The 19,716-nt window shown below is 34.1% G+C and overlaps 1 pseudogene across 1 annotated transcript; it reads right to left on the minus strand.

Annotated features, from left to right (window-relative positions):
• Window positions 1-779: 779 nt before the first annotated feature.
• On the minus strand, window positions 780-15,897 carry LOC306870507 (DNA topoisomerase 3-beta-1-like; annotated as a pseudogene). Its single transcript has 15 exons — window positions 15,828-15,897; window positions 12,361-12,543; window positions 10,811-10,885; window positions 10,492-10,688; window positions 9,032-9,188; window positions 8,816-8,929; window positions 8,627-8,717; window positions 7,688-7,842; window positions 7,328-7,420; window positions 7,181-7,262; window positions 5,308-5,436; window positions 5,061-5,210; window positions 4,598-4,698; window positions 2,549-2,750; window positions 780-1,471 (listed from the first exon to the last, which is right to left on the minus strand). The product of its transcript is annotated as a DNA topoisomerase 3-beta-1-like (transcript).
• Between the last annotated feature and the right edge of the window lie 3,819 nt (window positions 15,898-19,716).

The following is a 19,716-nucleotide window of genomic DNA, read 5'->3' on the forward strand; positions in this document are numbered from 1 at the left end:
TATATATGGAAAGATCCTTTAGATCAGGGGTGTCAAACTCAACCCTGCTCCAACACACATGCCATGCAGTTTTCAAATAAGCCTAAATGACTTGATTAGTTTGATCAGGTGTTTAATTAGGGTTGCATCTAAACTCTGCAGGGCTCCTGCCCTCCAGGAAATGAGGTTGACCCCTGCTTTAGATGGACAACGTCAAAAACGTTATTCTTAAACATGATACTGATAGACAAGTGGCAGCTTTTCTTTCCTCTTTCTTATTAAACTCTGAAACTTTTTATTTTTGTATTTTAAATTTTCTTAATATTGTTTACATAACGTGATCAGTTAAACATTGTACACTTTTGATTGGTTGGTTATATATTATTATGTTTCTTATGATTATATGCATTTATATTAAAAATGCATATAATCATAAAATAAGTAAATGCAGCAAAATATATAAATTAAGCAAATACAGAAATGTAAATCTAAAATATAGAGCAACTTCGTAAAACGTGCAACTGAAAATTTGAAACATGCTCTTGTTGTGTCCAAAAAACGTATTAATACCATAGCCTGTTCGTTTTATTTTCATTTTTTGTTATTAACTTTATGTATTATTTTGCCAATTTATTTATATGTATGTAGTATACAGATGTGCGACTTTTCTATTTGAATATATTTTAAAATGTAAATTATTCCTTTGATGCAAAGCTGAATTTTCAGCATCATTACTTTAGTCTTCAATAAAATCATTCAAATAGAAAACAGTTCTTTTAAATTATAATATTTCACAATATTACTGTTTTTTTTTTATCAAATAAATGCAGCCTTGCTGAAACTTCTTTCAAAAACACTAAACACATTTTGTTTTTTTCAAATGGTGTACTGAATATATAGGCATAAAAAACCCCAGACAAGATACAGAAAAGACTATTGACATTTTATCTTTTTAGCTTGCACTTTAAGCCTTAAGCTGGCTTTGATTTTCTGCTGCAAGACAAATTAACATTCTATACAAAATATGCTGCCAGGGCTGCCATTTTATCTTTAGGCTTTTTAGGATTCCCTCTCCCCTCTTGCCTCCTTCCTCTTCCCTTCCCTCTCCCTCTGCGGGCTCCTCCGGCCCGGTGCATGGGATGCCGCATGGTCGCATGTTTCAACTCCACCAGATCCTGGAACACAGGGTCGCAAAACACACAGCCAGTGTGCTGCGTTTCACCATCAGGCAACGGCGAGCGTGTCTTGTTGAAGTCCACTATGACCAGGGAGGCTTCACAGGAATCACAGCTGTCCTGAGACACCTGCACTCTATGGGCGTGCTCGAAGAAATGCACCACCACGTTGCATTTGTTGCAAGCCATGCGCCGCTTTGGACCCGAGGTGGGGTCGAAGACCAGGACGCCCGTCTCGCATTCAACGCACTGGCTGATGCCAAGAGAGTTGAGGGAGTGCTGACAGGAAGGGTGGGTGCACTCATTACAGCCCATCCCTGACACAAATGGAAGGAGAAATTACATAAGGGCTATTCTTCAAGTAGAAGAACTTTTACACTTTTCATGTTTATAAGCTTTTTTTTTGCTAGAATGTCAGAATCCTCCACCCTTTTTTTTAACTCCACCTCTGTAATAAATAAAAAAAAAGCTTACATTTTTCTTGAAAAATTAATTTTAAATTAATACTGTTCAAACGTTTGGGGTCATTAAGATGTTTTAATGTTTTTGAAAGAAGCCTTTTATGCTCACCAAGGCTGCATTTAATTTATAAAAAAAAAAAACAGTAATACTGTGAGATATTATTACAATTTAAAAGAAAAGGTTTTTATTTGAATATATTTTAAAATGTAAATTATTTCTGTGATGCAAAGCTGAATTTCCAGCATCATTACTCCAGTCTTCAGTGTCACATGATCCTTCAGAAATCATTCTAATATACTGATTCGCTGCTCAAGAAACATTTATTATTATAATCCATGTTGAATTTTATAAAAAATAACTGTCCCTTTTGATCAATTTATAAAATCATTATTTATTCTTTCAAAAACAAATTTTACTGACTCCAAAATTTTGAATGGTACTGTATAATGTAATATATAGTAAATAAAATAAATTTTAATAACATTAATCAGAAACAGAATTTTGTAAAAACAAGTGTAATTTAATAATAATATAAAATCTATACATTTTATATTATTAAATATAAAATAAATAATTTACATTTAATATTTAATAATAATTATTATTATTTAATTATTATTTTTTTTTTTTTTTATAATATTCAATAACTTAATTTGCTTTAAATTTGGAAACAATATTTTCCTACGCACCTATTAATTTCTCAGATGTGCTGAGTTTGTGTTGATTGAGCATTTTCATAAACTTGAAAGATGGTTTATCCATCTATTTCCAAAACAAATTAATAATAATAATTAAATCCAAAGGTTGAACAAGAGCATAATCAGATCTCTCATTACTGAAATATACATAAAACACAGTTTGAAAGAAACTTAATTGAAGAATCACTTTAAAACAAGTTGATTTGAGAATCAAAGCTTTCCAGTCTCTCCTACCTTTCTTCATGTCTCTGAAGGGAGGGTTGCTGAAGCAGTATGGACACACAGGGTAACTTTTGCCACGAGACCCCGAGGTCCACAGCACCAGCTCAAACTCATCCAGGGGACACTTGAGCTCCTTGTACAGTTTAATAGCTCCATTCTGGGGCAAACTGTAGGTCTCGTCACAGTGAGAGCAGTGCAGGCGACTGGGTTTGGCCTCGGGGTGATTAAAAAAGACAGTTACTTTATATTTGACACTACATCATGACAAAGCTGTAAAAAGCAATCTGGGTATCATCTGACTCAACTTTTTGCAGTTGTAGAATACGTTTTATGTGCATTTATTGGACCATAATATTTAATACTTATGAAAATATATTTTAGTAACTATTATTATATTTAATATGTTTTTTTAGATGTTGCATTTAAGCTGACTTTTTAGCAAATAATGCTTCTCAATGTTAAAATTCATAACTGAAAAAATATTATTGGTGGAAAACCACAGCATTTACTGAATTACTAATATATTTCAGTTTATAAGTTAATTTTCCACATATTTTACCATCCAAAATGAAGAAGTAACAGTAAAGACCTCTATACTGTGGCTGGACTTCACTCAAAAAATCAGCATTAATCTCCCTTATGCAAGCGGTGGACATTGAAGCCCATTTAACAAGGACATTAGTCTAATTTAAATGATGAGGGACACTGATGAATAATTTGTGAGTTATTCCACTTTCATGGACACAGGACAACATTTAGGTAAAATGCTTCCTTGTTGAAGGTCATTTTCAGGTGCTAGAGAGATGAGAGGCTGCCTAAAAGCCCAAGGTGCATCAGAGCGGAAAAGAAATGAACCACGTGATTTACAGCAACATGACCATTCGGATGGTAATTAGGATCAAAGTTAGTGTGCATATGTGGATGCTCTATCAATGGAGTCATCAAAAACTTTAGCTGCATTACTCACTGCGAATAATCAACATCATTTCCTCTCAACTTGAAGTCAGATGTTTAAAAACTGTATTTTTGATGTACAAAGCATTGTGGGTATATGTGCACTATATACACAGTACTGTTCAAAAGTTTCAGGTCAGTAAGATTTCTTTAAAGAAATTAATACTTTTATTCAGAACGGATATATTAAATTGATCAAAAGTGACAGTAAAGACATTTATTATGTTTATGTTTCATATAAATGTTGTTCGTTTAAACCTTCTATTCATCCAAAAAATACTGAAATAAAATAAAATGCATCACAGTTTCCACAAAAATATTAAGCAGCACAACTGTTTTCAACTCTGATAATATATTAAATGTTTCTTGAGCAGCAAATCAGCATATTAGAACATTTCTGAAGGATCATGTGACACTGAAGACTGGAGTGATGATGCTGATAATTCAGCGTTTTTTAAAATTACATTTAAAAAAAAATTAAATTAGAAAAGTTAATAATATTTCACAATCTTACTGTTTATTACATTTTTAATCAAATAAATGCAGCTTTTAAAGAGCCTTCTTACAAAAAAACTTTTTTACCAACCCCAAGACAAAAATCTGTTTTTGTAGTCCACTGAACTACAGATCATAGCATGTTCAGACTTAATCTTTTTGCTGCTTTCTTTGTCAACATTGACCTTTAGTTTGAACTGATGAACGTACGATTAGAAGGAGGAATGTTAGATATTTAACCAAACACGCTTGTCTCAAAATGGTCCAAAGTTCAGTTCTGCACAGCACTCAAGTAAAATGATTGCAACACCATGTCTGGGGCTTTGATCCATGACCCTGACCCTACCATTAACTGCTGATTTTGAGACATCACAGAGGGCTTTGACCTTCTTATTGCAAGCCAAGAGCTTTGACCTCCTAACTACCACTTCCCCTGGGCTACTATTAAACATTATACCCTTCAGAGTCCTAAACACATTCATCAAGACTGCATTTATATGATAAAAAATACAGAAAAAGAGAGTAACATCGTGAAAAGTTACTAGTAACATTTCCAGAAAAAGAAAGCAAGAAGGCAGTCTGAGTAAGAAGTCAATAGGAGTCGTTACAGACCTGGATGCACTTCATGAAGCGATGGCACTTGCCACAGCGCGAGAGAGGTTTCCCAGTAGCAGCGATGGGGGAAAAAGACACTTCCATCAGCTCATCCATGCCTGTTAAAAACATTCCGAGCAGGAGAGTCAATAATTAGCAAAAACAAAGTAATACACATTGATTAGAAGTGTTAAAACAACATCTCTAATGCCAAAATTACACTGCAAAGGTGGCACAGAAGCGCATCTGATATGTTCAGTGCTGCTCAGAAGAGATCAATGTATTTACACAGCAATTACAACTGTATACTTTGATATTCTGGGCTGACGTGGGTCTGATCAGGCATAATTTAGTCTGACTTTTATGCAGCAATCATATAAACATGGAGCTTTTCTGAGAACGTTCTAAAATGTATTTTTAATATGGTACAGAAATACAGCAATAAACTAATTCTTTGCATAGATTCATTGTGGGACATTACCTGCAATGGAGTCCACAAAGTAGTGAAACTTCCTCTTGAAGATGTCCAGAGTGTGCTGTAAGACCTGGTGGAAGTTTGCCTTTCCTAAAGATATCAGATTTAGCTGTTTTTCCACAGCACTGCGGATTGTGGGCAGCACCAAATCTGCATCTAACACACATACAGATGTACAAGGAAAAAGATAAGTTTAACAAATGAGTCATGCACACACCAGCTAATTGCCTGAGGTTCAAATATTTTTCCTTACCAATCTTATAGTAACCGTGAACCAGAACAATCCCCAGGTTGGTGGGTTTGAGTTTGCGGCCACTTTCAACCGTCACATAGTTTCTCTGGCAGACGTTGTTAATGTGGACAGGGATGCTGGCATCCGTGCCTAGTGACAGAATCATTTGTTAATGCAGTCCACATAATAATAACTTTTACAATTAAAAAAAACAAAAAAAAAGTCTGCAATTAAATGTTTCTAAAAGAAAAAATACTCCACTTTACTCTGAGTAAATTATAAACCAAACTACCGATTAAAGTTTGGCAAAACAGTAACTAAACGTTAAAATTGTAATTTAAAAAAAAGAAAATTAATGAAAAATTTCTACTTTTACTAGGCAAAGATGCATTAGATTGATAAACAGTGGCTGTAAATGCTTATTATTAAATATTTATGCTGTTCTTATCCTGAATCGTGAAAAAAATTAATTATGATTAAAAATATTTAGCAGCACAACTGTTTTCAACACTGATAATCAGAAATATTTCTTGAGTAGCAAATTCTGAAGGATCATGTGACACTGAGACTGCAGCAATGGCTGCTGAAAATTCAGCTTTGCTTCACAGGAATAAAATTACATTTTAAAATACATACTTTAAACTGTAATAATATTTCACAATATAATAGATTTACTGTATTTTGGATTAAATAAATGCATCCTTGGTGAGCATAAGAAACATATTTCAAAAATTGTAAATGGCATATGTATTCATTGATGCACTACGTCTTGTATCAACATTTCAAATATTAATCCAAATAAAATATGAAATGTTAAAACAGTCCTCATATATAATAGCATATAATGAATAATGACGTATGAAACACTTTTCATAAATCATTGTGCTGTGAATTCTGCATGCTTTTGTAATTAATTTTGCAGTATTTTAGACACACTGGATCCAAAAGGTTACAAAAATGGTGAACAAATGTGAACAAACACTAACATTGTAAGTGCACATCAGGGATAAATACGGTGGCCGAGAGAGCTCAACGCGCTGCAACTTCAGAAAACACATGCAAATAGAAAAAACACCAGCAAATCAAGAAAACATCATCATTTTGACAACACATGCGCTGCAAATGCTCACAACACATGCAAATTAAGAAATGCTGCAAATGCTCACAACACATGCAAATTGAGAAACGCTAGATAAATGAATAAAATGACCTGTTTAAATGTACTCTCTTCTGTGACCTGCTTTTCTGAAGAATCTGTTAAGGTTGTCAGCACTAATAAAATCAAGGCTCAGAAACGTAGCAAGGAGATCATTAAAATAATCCATGTGACATCAGTGGTTCAACCGTAATTTTTCGAACCTACGAGAATACTTTGTGCGCAAAGAAAAATAATGACTTTATTTAACAATTCGTCTCCTCCGCGTCACCCTATTGCGCCATTTTGGAGAGTATCACATAAATAAATGTATGCGGATACATTGTTTACATTCATATCAGAGCATAAACAACGTAAATAGCGTATCCGCGTATGGTGCTGCTGACACAGAACAGCGTATGTTGTTTACGTATGTGATACGCTCTAAAATGGCGCTATAGGGTGACGCAGAGACGACGAATTGTTGAATAAAGTCGATATTTTTGTTTTCTTTGTGCACAAAAAGTATTCTTGTAGCTTCGTACAAATTACGGTTGAATCCCTGATGAACTACGTTTCTGAGCCTCGTTCATGTAAGGATCCTTGCTGTCTATGGGAGAGTCAGAGAGCTCTCAGATTCCATCAAAAATATCTTCATTTGTGTTCCGAAGATGAACGAAGGTCTTACGGGTTTAGAACGACATGAGGGTGAGTCATTAATGACAGAAATGTTTGGGTGAACTATCCCTTTAAGCTCACATTTAAAATTATTAACAGGATCAAGCATCTTGTCCTGAAATGTCAGATTTGGATCATGGGTGTTTTCTAGAACGTCTCTGCGCTAGACATTTCAATATGTCAGTATCAAAAATGTAAATGTGAAAATACGCAGTCTGACAGTCGTACCCAGCTCGCTCTCATGGGTGTGATTGGCGGATGGTCTCCTGCATCCACTCCCTTTTTTGGCCTGTTAATGCCCTCAGAGAGCAGGGCTTTTACCTGTATACACAAACACAATATTAATCGCTTAACATTACTTTTTTGGCATATCAGGACTAAATATATAGGCTATTATAATACTAAATATTATACAAAATAAAATAAACAAAATAATGCAATTGAACTTCCTACAAAAATACAATTACACCAACATCAAATCTTTCGATTTAATATATTATAAAATATTAATCATTAAAGAGCATATTAATTCATTAATGAGCATCTTAAGTGATCTCTTCGAGGGGGGAGGAAAGGGCTATTGCTTAACGTTTCACCCCAGAAGGAGCTGTTGGCCTGCTGTTTGAGGGTGCCCTTCAGGTCAAAGTTTTCAGGGTAGTGTGTAGTCTCTGTGCGAGGGTAGCTAATATAACCCTGTGTGTAGAGACGCTCTGCTATCTGCATAGTGTGCTGGGGACCCATTCCTGAGAAATACACAGATAAAATCTCATATACGCTGCAGTTTAAAACTTTGAAGTCAGTAAGATTTTTTTTTTCTCCTCTGTCAGCATATTAGAATGATTTCTGAAGGATCATCTGACACTGAAGACTGGAGTAATGAGCTTTGCATCACAGAAATAAATTAAATTTGACAATATTTGTGTCCCTGGACCACAAACCCAGTCATAAGTCACACAGTGTATTTGTAGCAATAGCCAAAAATACATTTTACGGGTCAAAATTAGCGATTTTTGTTTTATGCCAAAATTCATTAGGATATTAAGCAAATATCATGTTACATGAAGATATTTTGTAAATTTTCCTACCATAAATTACTTAATTTTTGATTAGTAATATGCATTGATAAGAACTTCATTTGGACAACTTTAAAGGTGATTTTCCAGATTTTCAAATAGCTGTATCTCAGCCAAATATTGTACGATCCTAACAAACCATAAATCAATTGAAAGCTTATTTATTCAGCTTTCAGGTTACGATTAAATCTCAATTTAAAAAAAAAATTACCCTTATGTCTGGTTTTGTGGTCCAGGGTCACATTTTGCAACAGAAATTTTATTTTATTTTAAAATTACATTTTATTTTAAGTTTAAATTTACATTTTATTTATGACTGGTCATTATATTTCACAAGTAATTGGTTTTATTGTCTCCCTCTTCCTTTCTTTCTTTTTCTTTCCTCATTAAAACCCTATTTCTTATGCTTTTGATTTGTGAATTCACATTTAATATAACAAGGAAAGCTGCCCACCCAAAGCAGAACTGGCCACTCTTAACATCTCCACTGTATTCAATGCGAGGGGTCTCTGCTTGGCTTTCTCTTTCTTAGACACTGAGTCAACCTGCAAGAAAAGACACATTGTAACTCATGCAGTTACACATTTAGCATCACTAAAATATGAAATGACACAATCATAACAACTGAGATACAAATACATACTTTAGCCTCCTTCGCAGTCTTTGCCATGTTAACAAACATTTGACCAACATCACGGTCAAAAACTCGCACGCGGTCCCAGTCCAAGGTGAGTGGACTGTCCTTGCCTTTAAAAACCTATGTGCACAAAAAAAAAAAAAAGGATGCAATGCAAAATTATATAGCTGTTCTGTAAAAGAACGGGATTTTGTATTTTGAGCAGAAAAGGCCAGAACTGACCTTTGCCTGTATAACCCAGTATGCTTCAGGTTTGAAGGACTGGATCTTGTCATGCCGTTCCACACAGAATCCCGGTGTGGGAGTCTGACAGGGACCAAACGAGATCAAGGAGGAGTCCAAATTCCCATATTTCCCCTGTAAGTATTTAGTCTGGAAACCAAAAATAATGATTATGTGATTATGAACAACTTAAAATAGTTTGACAAATGCACTACTGTTCAAAAGTTTGTAGTCAGTAAAAAGAAATTAAAAAAGAAATTTTTCTGAAAGAAATTAAAACTTATGCAGTAAATATGCATTATTTTAATAAAAAGGTGACTGAATACATTTATAATGTTACAAAATATCTATATTTCAAATAAATGTTTTTTTTTATCTTTGTATTCAACAGTTTCCCAAAAAATTGTAAGCAGCATAACTGTTTTGTTGTTAATAAGAAATGTATCTTAAGCATCAGATGAACACATTCAAATTATTGTGACAATGAAGACTGCTGAAAATTCGGCTTTACAATCACTGGTGGAAAAAAATTAATTTTACAATGTATTAAAATAGAAATCAGTTCTTTTGAGTTGAAAAAATATTTTACAATGTTACAGTTTTTATTATATTTCTAATCAAATAAATGCAGCCTTGATAAGCATGAGAAACTTTTGTCAAAAACATTTTAAAAAATCTTACCAACCCCAATTTTTTCAAAAGTCATGTACTCAATCAATCAATCAAACTTTATTACAGACTCAAAGTCCAGATTTAAAAAGACAATGAACAACATATACAACCCATATAATCCATCATAAACATACAGAGTTACAAAATACACCAGTACCAGTGTCTCCACAGCTTTGACTGATACCGTGTAGTACTAACCCTTATATTTGATAAACCCACAATAATTTCATTTTTAGAAGCATTAAGCCGACAGATAAATCTATACATAAGATTTCGTAACAGTGCTTTAAAAGTGATTACTCTTACACTCACAAACATTTCACTTGCACTATGCCATCGAGGTCTCCTTAGTAAGATTCTCATTGCATCGTTATAAGCTACTTGCAGCTTCTGTAAACTAGATGTTCTGTAGTTACACCACAAATGAGCAGTATAAAATGTTGTACAATATGCTTTAAAAAGTGACACCTTCACCTCATCTGAGCAGAAACTAAACTTACGCAAAAGTATATTTGCCCGCATATACATCATGCGGCGTTGCCTTTCAATATCCTCATCATCTGTCATCCGTTCAGTGATAATATGTCCAAGGTATTTTACTTTCGCACACACAGTGAGACTCTTGTTAGACAACTTAAAAAATGGAAAATTTATACTTTTATCCTCCTTAGTTCTGCAAATCATATTGTAAATCATACTGTATATTGCACAAAAAAGATTGTATTGTAATGGTATCTAAAAATAAAGAAGGAAATCAAAGCAGGTCTGTTCTACCCAGATGACCTTACCGTGTGAAAGCACAGCCAATCCTGAGGTCCAGTTCCTGACGAGCATCAACAGACAGAGCCTCATTCCTGTTGGGTTCTCCGAGTCGATTCATGGCGTTACAGATATCCGTGTCTGTGATGGAGCTGAACTTTGCTCGATACACGGTACGATCATTACCGTAAGACTTATTCATCACCGGCTGAATGGCATCCAACACCTGAGATGGTCCAACACAAACAAACCAAGAAAATGCACACTCAAAAAACTGGACTGAACACCTCAGGCCCAGTTATATGGACAATCTTAGGTTGTATTTTCTTTCAATAGATTCAGACTCACCTCAAAACAAATGTTCTCTCCTTCTTTATCACAATCCAACCACAGGACAACATAGTCACAACCTTTTGCTTCAACCTGTCAATAAGCAACTTTGTTTTTTAAAGATTTATGGAAGGGTTTTAAAATATGTTAAGACTTAATTGTTCAAATATTGTTATAAAATTTACTATATGTAAGAAACTATAGTCTGCCTCGACCCAGATTCCACTCCACAATATATTTTTGATCATGCTCATTTCCCAAAATGGCTTAATTATTATAGAGAAGGAGGAAATCAACAGTTATGTTGTTTGTAGACCATTACAATGATGATCACATCACCAGTTGTAGAATGGGAGCGGGTGTGGGTCACCGAGAACTACCTCAGACAAAGGGGTTAATAGACATCACAGCAGCTGGTTATTAGGTTATTTTGGCTGTTATTTCTTAAAGAGCTGCCGTTGCTGAACGTGACATGGACCTGATGCATAATATTTTCTCTCTCCTCTTTTTCCCATTTCTGACACACTTCAGGTCATAAAGTGTCTATTAATGAGCTGACGAGTTGAATCGGGTGTGTTAGATGAGGGAGACAGTTTTGAAAACCATTTCAGAAACATGTTCTTAAATGTTACTCATATAAAATATATTACATGCACGCACAGTTTAAAGGCAGCTTTAGTCGCCTTTTTGGTAACATCATGACTTAACTGACCACGACATTGCATGCACAGTTTATTTTGCGCTTTGATATGAAATGATACAGGTTACGCCGGCACCTTTGTGCGTGTAATTAAAGAACACGCGCTGCGAGCACAGTACCGTTTCACGTTTGATGTGGTCGTAAAGACGTTCTGCAACTGAATAAATGCTGTGTAAACAGCAGGTGTGAGTGGGGTGGCCAAACCTAGCTCCGCCCCTGCATTAATATTGCGTTAAATATTTTTAACACGTTAAACTGAAAAAATTAATCGCCTGCGTTAACGCGCTAATTTTGACACCACTAATATACACATATATATATATATATATATATATATAAATAGGCAATAAAAAGTGTGTGTGTGTGTGTATATATATATATATATATATATATATATATATATATATACACACACACACACACACTGACTCCAAGATTTTGAATGGTATAGTTTATAATGTTACAAAAGCTTTTTATTTCAGATAAATGCTGATCTTTGGATCTTTCCATTCATCAAAGAATCCTGAAAATATTTACTCAACTGTTTTAAATATTGATAATAATAATAATAATAAAGGTTTCTTGAACAGCAAATCAACATTTAAGAATGATTTCTAAAGGATCATGTGACACTGAAGACTGGAGTAATGATGCTGAAAATTTAGTTTTCATCACAGAAATAAATTCCATTTTAAAATATACTCAAATAGAAAGCAGTAATTTTAAATAGTAAAAACATTTCACAATATTTCTGCTTTTGCTGTATTTTGGATCAAATAAATGCAGTCTTGGTGAGCAGAAGAGAATTCTTTAAAAAAAAAAAACATTAAAGAATTTCACTGTTCAAAAACTTTTGACTGGTAGATACAGATTTTGCTTGTATTTTAAAAGCAGTCCTACTTGAAGACAAAATACTTGCCGATGAAGTCGAGACTCATGACATGTCCACACACTGACGTCATCTTGAACCTCACATTTTGGCCCATGAAGCTTCCTGTGTACTCATGGACTGAACACGCTCGATTCAGGCCTTTTCGGGTTGAACAGCTACCTGTAAGTGAAAGGCTGAAATGAGTGAAATGTTTAAAGACCTCATACATTTCTTATAATTTCATGTCATTCAAAACTTGTTCGCATTTCACTATAGAATTCATTGTGACCCAAATCTTTTTAATTACCATTATTCTTTAAAATATCTTCCTTTGTGTTCAACAGAAGAAAGAAAAGCATACAGGTTTGGAATGACATGAGGGTGACAGAGTTTGCAGTTTTGAGAAAACAATCCCATTAAATAGAACAAAATTAAAAACAGAAGTATTTTAACATACAAATCATGCAAACAAGCTTACACTGACACCACAATAATTGCATTCAGACGAGACTTCATCCTTCGCTTCGAATGCACACTGTTTATCATTCATCTGCCTAGAACCACGTCAACATCTGCAAAAGTAACTAACATGAACATATAAGCTTGACTACTGCATAACCGCTCCTTCAGAAACTTTGATGGTGAACACTGACGAATCGGCAGGCTAAAAGCAGTCTAATTGGTGCTGGCATTGAGCGATCCATCATAAAGTAAAATGAGAGAGAGAAGAGCTAATTATGCATCAGAAGTTAAACCTGAATGACGTCAACAGTCACCATCAGGTAATGAGATGCTGTTCCCAAGGCTGAACTCTGATGATGGAGTCCATTGTGAATGAGCCTGATGATGATGACCTCCTCTCTCTTTGACCACAGATTTTTGGAGGTCTCCATTGAGATGGTGGTACATAAATATAGGCCCAAAAGGACGGGATGGACACACTTGGACTGAAAGCTTTAACCCCAACAGGCACGGCAAGCCTCCAGCCTTTCACTGCACTCCTCACCTCCATTTTTCCAGCATGCAACAGCAACAGGTAAATCTCCAACGCCATTCTCGTAAGACTTGCCTCACAAGATCATCTAGGACCCAGAACTAGGAAACTGCACTTACTTGGATTAAATCGCTTTTTAGATTTAAATTACTATTGATACAGCCAAAAACATACAATTAGGAACACTACTATTCAAAAGCTTGGGCTTGGTAATAAATGTTATGTTTTTTGAAAGATGCCTCTTATGCTCATCCAAACAGCATTTATTTGCTCAAAAATGCATTGCAAACAGTAATATTGTGAAATATTATTACAATTTCAAATAATTATTTTCTATTGGAATATATTTTAAAATGTAATTTATTCCTGTGGACGCAAAGCTGAATTTTCAGCATCAGTACTCCAGTCTTCAGTGTCACATGATCCTTCAGAAATCACCCTAATTTGCTGATTTGCTGCTCAAGAAACATTTATTATTAATCTTGAAAACTGTAGTGCTGCCTATTAGTTTTATGTAAACCATCATACATTTAATTTTTTAATGTATAAAATGTTCAAAAGTACAGAATTTATCTAAAATATATAAATATATATTTTTGTAAAATTATAAATGCCTTTACTGTCACATATGATCAGTTTAAGGAATTCTTGCTAAAAGTATTTCTTTCTTTTAAAAAAAACTGACCTCAAACTTTTGAAAGGTAGCGTGCTTAATATATAAACATATATACAAGTACTTAATATATAAAACATATTATAAATGTAAATAATACATGGCAAAGTATAAGGAAAAAAATTTTGGAAATCAAATTATTTCCCAAAATTAACCTTTTTTTCTCCAAAAATTGAGAATTTATCCAAATGTAATTGGTCAAAAGTGCCCTGGCTGATATAAATCTATCACAAACTAAAACCGAGTATAATAGTTTTTTAATTAATTTTTTGTATTTATTTTAGTATTTATCTGTCAGAGCAATAACTGAGAGCCCAAGACAAAGTTTTAGTGAACTATTTTTTTTATTGTTCATCATTGATGTATTTAATATAGACTAAGACCGTAATATAGACGGTATTTAATGTACACTGCTGCACTGCATCTGTGAATGCAGGCATTATATTTTGGCAGTAGCTGTGGCATGACCACAATCCATGAAGGTGTCCACCGGTGACAGGCGCAAACTAATACATACTGATGGTTTGTTGCCTACTTCTCACTCTCCCACTCAGATTCTGGGACTCCTGAGCATTTTTCTGCTGGTCTTGAACCCCAGCCAGTGCAATCCAATCATGGCCCAGTGTGTGGAGCACACCTACTGCTCCTCCACGCTGAAAGAGTACCACACACAGCTCATCAACCTGCCCAGCAGGATCAACGAACGCAGCGTCGCCGCATGGATCTACGAGTGAGTACAGCTGATTTTTAAGCCTTTTAAAAATATGGATTTATAGCCAGCAAAAGGGTGAAGTATATTGCAGGTGCATTTTATACAGGACGCATACAATCCTTTTCTTATAAAAGTTTGTAACAATTCAGAATTTGACAAGCTGTAATTGTCATAAATATGCAAACAATCTAATCTAAAAAACACCATGCATTTTGATGGCAATTATGACAATTACAGACCAACAAATTCTGAATCTGAATATAGATATATTTTTCTGCACCAATAACAGGGAGAACATCGACCTGGACCGTGTGCCACAGATCATCCATGAAGCAAACTGCCTGAACAGTCATTCCTGTAAGGGGGTCGACAGCGCTTTCAGTCTGGAGAGCATCCCCATTGCAATCAAAATGCCATTTCTCAGAAAAAACCCAAGATGCCCAAGTTACGCACTGGAATTTGAGGATGTCAATATCGCCTGTATATGTGCTACATCCAGACAGATTTAGCACTGGGTCTAACAGTTCATGCACTGGATTCAATTTTAATTATTATAATACAGTCACTTAAATTTAATGTCAACCACAAAGAAGTCTACTGAGTAGTAATGCTTGTCGTCCTAAACAAACAACAACACAATGCATATGCTGCAATACAGATGCCTTGAGTTGCTATCTCATTCAGGAAACAAGTGTTTCAAAATGTAAGACTCATTTCTTTTAAAATACTCAACAAAATTAAACACCCTGTGACCTTTTTCCTGCAGTGTGACTATTAAAAATATTCATTATACTCGAATTAGTATAAGACTATGTGGCCAAAAAAACTGAAAGATTATGAAATAATTAGAAACGTGCTATTCAACATATTTTTAGTCTAGCATCTCATTTGATGTAATGTCATCTGCTGAAGGTATATATATCAATGTAATATTAATGAATTAATTAATGTCAAACAAGACATCAAGGGTGCTATTTTATTTGAAGGAGCAGGAAAACCAACTCAATTAATCCTTTGTTTATAAATTCAAGCACCTGTAATTATATGCAGTATATTTGATTTTTCTAAAGATCATGCAGACTCACCTTTTGAGAGGATTTTGGCGATGGACTGAGCCAGAGAGGGCTTCTCAGCCACCATTAACACAGTCCTCATCACTGCTGCTTTTACTTATCTGTCGCAAACATCAACGGCACCTGACAATTAAATAACTAAAGTTAAAATTAGATTTTTAGACCAATAATCGAGACACCGGTATGTGAAGCAGGCATGCCCACTTTGGGTTCTTCGTGTTTTGTTTTGTTTTTTCAAAATAAAAGCCCCGACTGTCATACAAAACATTTTACTACATTTTGAATAGTGATTAAAAAAATTGAATTGTAATAATAATAATAATAATTAATAATAACAACAAACTAATGAACAACAATATAATGTAGCAATATAACAAAATAATATTAAATATATTGACCCATTTCATTAGTATTCAAAATCTGAGAAATGATCATTTGTATTTTATTTACACATTTTAATATACATATAAATATATGTATTATAAGTAGGCTATACAATTATAGCTAAACAAACATTTTATGGCTAAACAAACATTTTAATATAAATATTGAAATTAATATAGTATAAATTAATATTAAAAATACATAGATGTTTTGCCTTAGAATGATCAATAACTGGCAAATGTCATCACTTTTTTAAAAGGTTATTTAGTCAACATATTAAACTTCATGCAAGTAAACACGAAATACATAAGAATACAATGGTAATAAAAACGTTTAAATTTTAAAAACCTTATAAAAAGACTCTATCATATCTGAAAATAAGGGTCTGTACCTAGAAATAAAACAGCCAGTGAAAGATGCAGTGTTATTTAGAAATACTCAACAATGCTCAACATTCTTAAAAAACTGAGCCTGCCCATGTGGCCACTTTTGTTTCCATGCCAATCCAGAAAGCAGACTGTAGCATTCTGTAATGATGTCCTCTCTCCCTCAGCTTCATCACATTTGCATTTCAGTTTTCATTATTACATATAAAACATGATTACTGTCAATATTTGCATCCTTGAAGAATTAAGTTGATCAGATGGTTTTCTTTGAGTATGATGACATCACAGCATCAGTCTCAACATGACATAGTGCATAAATTGCATCCCGAAGGCAGATTCAATCACAGTGATTTGCTCTATTATAGCTTGTTTGATTCCCTCTCTTTGATAGAGAGACTCTATTCACAACATAGTGACTGACATATGGCAGTTGTTCAATACACCTTCCTGGTTTCAAAGGAACTGAGCTTGTGACGTTTCTAGTCATTTGTTGTCAGTTTTCTTCCAGAAGACTGCCAGCTGTCACATTTTTCCACTCACATCACTCCATTTATCCATATCATTCCAGTCAATATTTGGCAACAAAAACTGTCTAAGAAAAAATTACACAGTTCATTTAGCAGATGTTGACATTCAGCATAAACTGTCACAAAAGGAACCTATTTTTATTTTTTATTTTATTAAGAATAACATAATAAAAAAAAAATGAACTACTGAAGCTTAAAATGCTATAATCCACATCACATAATCCATGTGCAGTTAAAAATGTACTATATACAATTTAGTGGTATTTCAGTCATATTTAATTATAAAATAATAATAAATAAACAAAATTAAATATAAAGGGACAAATTAAAAATTTTACTATTAAAACAAATTGAAATTAATAAAAAAAAAATGTATTATATAATATAAATTCTAACAGATATATCATTATCATAACCTACATAACTGCCTTGATATAGCCTATCATCTACTGGTTTATATAAACAACTATAAGGTACAATACGCCATGATGTTTAGCCGAAATAAAGGAGAAATAAATGAGGTTTTATTTTAATTTAATTTAATTTAATTTAATTTAATTTAATTTAATTTAATTTAATTTAATTTTATTTTATTTTATTTTATTTTATTTTATTTTATTTTATTTTATTTTATTTTATTGTTTTATTATTTTATTTTATTTTATTTTATTTTTATTTTATTTATTTTTTTATTATTTTTTTTTATTTTATTTTATAATTTCCGTACGTAGGCTGTATGCAATCACATTCAATGGCCACTTGGTGGCGACTTAACATTACGAGAATCTCTTGATTCCTCAAACAGATTGTTGAGTTCAGCTCACTGACAGCAACTGTTCATGTGAAATCCTGCCAATTAGAAAATACAGAACAGTTCAATTTGTTCAGCCAGTTTGTTTAGTCAACTGTCCAATGCTGAATTGCTGATTTATAAAAAATGAGTGAGAAAAGGGGAAGAATGTAAAAAAAAAGGAAAAAAAGGAAAAGATAAGTCAGTGCATCGCATTGCTGAAATCAGCATGTGTCTGTGACCCCACAGATGGCAGAGGGAGGGTGGAAGTGAGTGTGTCTCCTTCAGCAGAGTGATCAATTAAACCCATCCAACCCACAATGCCTGCCTCCTCCAGTATTGACTCATCTGGACTGTGTCACACACACACACACACACAGATTATTGGCTGACACATAAACCGTTGAAATTATGATCCAGATCCTCTTTGTCCCTGTTTTATTGTGCAAAACCAGAACATATATGGTCAAGGAGAAACTTGAACATCAATCCGCAGAGTTTTACATGTACATGCGTGTGACACTGACTGCATGAGATGAGTCATATTTCTATGATTGGCCACTTTTGATCAGCACTCTCTGTCCCTTTCATCCTCTCTTACTCACAGACAGACACATAAACACATTTAAAGCAAGAAAAAGGCTGTGTTTAAGACCGAGAGAACATGCACCACGTTGAAGGAGGAGGGCCGTAAAGCAGCAGACAAAGAGAGAGACAAGTGAATGATTACAGGGCCTAGGATGGATGAAATTACAGACATGGATGAACAAACAGCACTTATTTGCTGCTGTTTCTCTTTCCCTCTAGCGCTATTTGCTTTCTCTCTGATGAATTTAAAGAGGTTTTGATGGATTCCCTTTCAGATGTACACTATAAACATCACAATACTGTATATGTTGGATGAAAGCTTGAGGGAGGGAGGAACTGAGAGGCAGGATGGGGGAAATGATCTTAACCATTAAAACTGTTTCCAGTAAAGATGGCTGACTCACTCGCTTGGTCTTACAGGGCTGGCTGTGAACATCTCACTTGTTGTCTTGTTTTTTTCTATGTAGTTTTTCATCATCATTACCTTCATTTTTGAGGACATTTTCCTACAAATGTGCATTAAAACAACTCAGCTGGAGTGCTTTCTCACATGCTAAACTTACATACTAAGAAAATAAGTTATCTCTTCAACCCTATAAGGCAACTGAATGATCAATACCATCAAAGCTGAAAACCGGTCGCACACAATCTAAAATACATGCCTTTTTTCTACATTTTAAAACTGTTTTGCTTGTGTGCAAATTCAAGGTACAATTCAAATATTTAAGAGAGGACACACTCTTAAAAATGAAGGATCCAAAATGGGTTTTCATTTTTGGTTTCCTAAAGAACCTTTCAGTGAACAGTTCTTAAAATAACCATTTTCCATTTAAAGAACCTTCCGTGGAATGAAAAGGTTTCATGGATGTTAAAGTTCTTCATGGAATCATAAGGGTGCACACGCCGTTTGTCAGTTGTGTCTTTGAACAGGAAAATCTCTTTTGAGCATCTCATTACTTTAGCTAACCAGCACTAATTAAGAAGCAACTTAATCATCAGATCATTTAAGATCTCATGTTCACTTAATCAACATGGATTCTGTTTCAGATATCAGGTTAATAGTTGCCAATCTCTTCTACTTGATCATCATCATCACTGACTGACCATCAAACTGGTCTTCCTTCTCTCGTCTCCTGTCCTTTATCAGTATCCTGCTCTCATCTTCACACATATCTATGAGATTTGCAGGGAATATGAAGCATTCTGGCACTCCGTTGTGAGGAAAG

Source organism: Barbus barbus, assembly GCF_936440315.1.
Source record: "Barbus barbus genome assembly, chromosome: 5".
NCBI classification, from domain to species: Eukaryota; Metazoa; Chordata; class Actinopteri; order Cypriniformes; family Cyprinidae; genus Barbus; species Barbus barbus.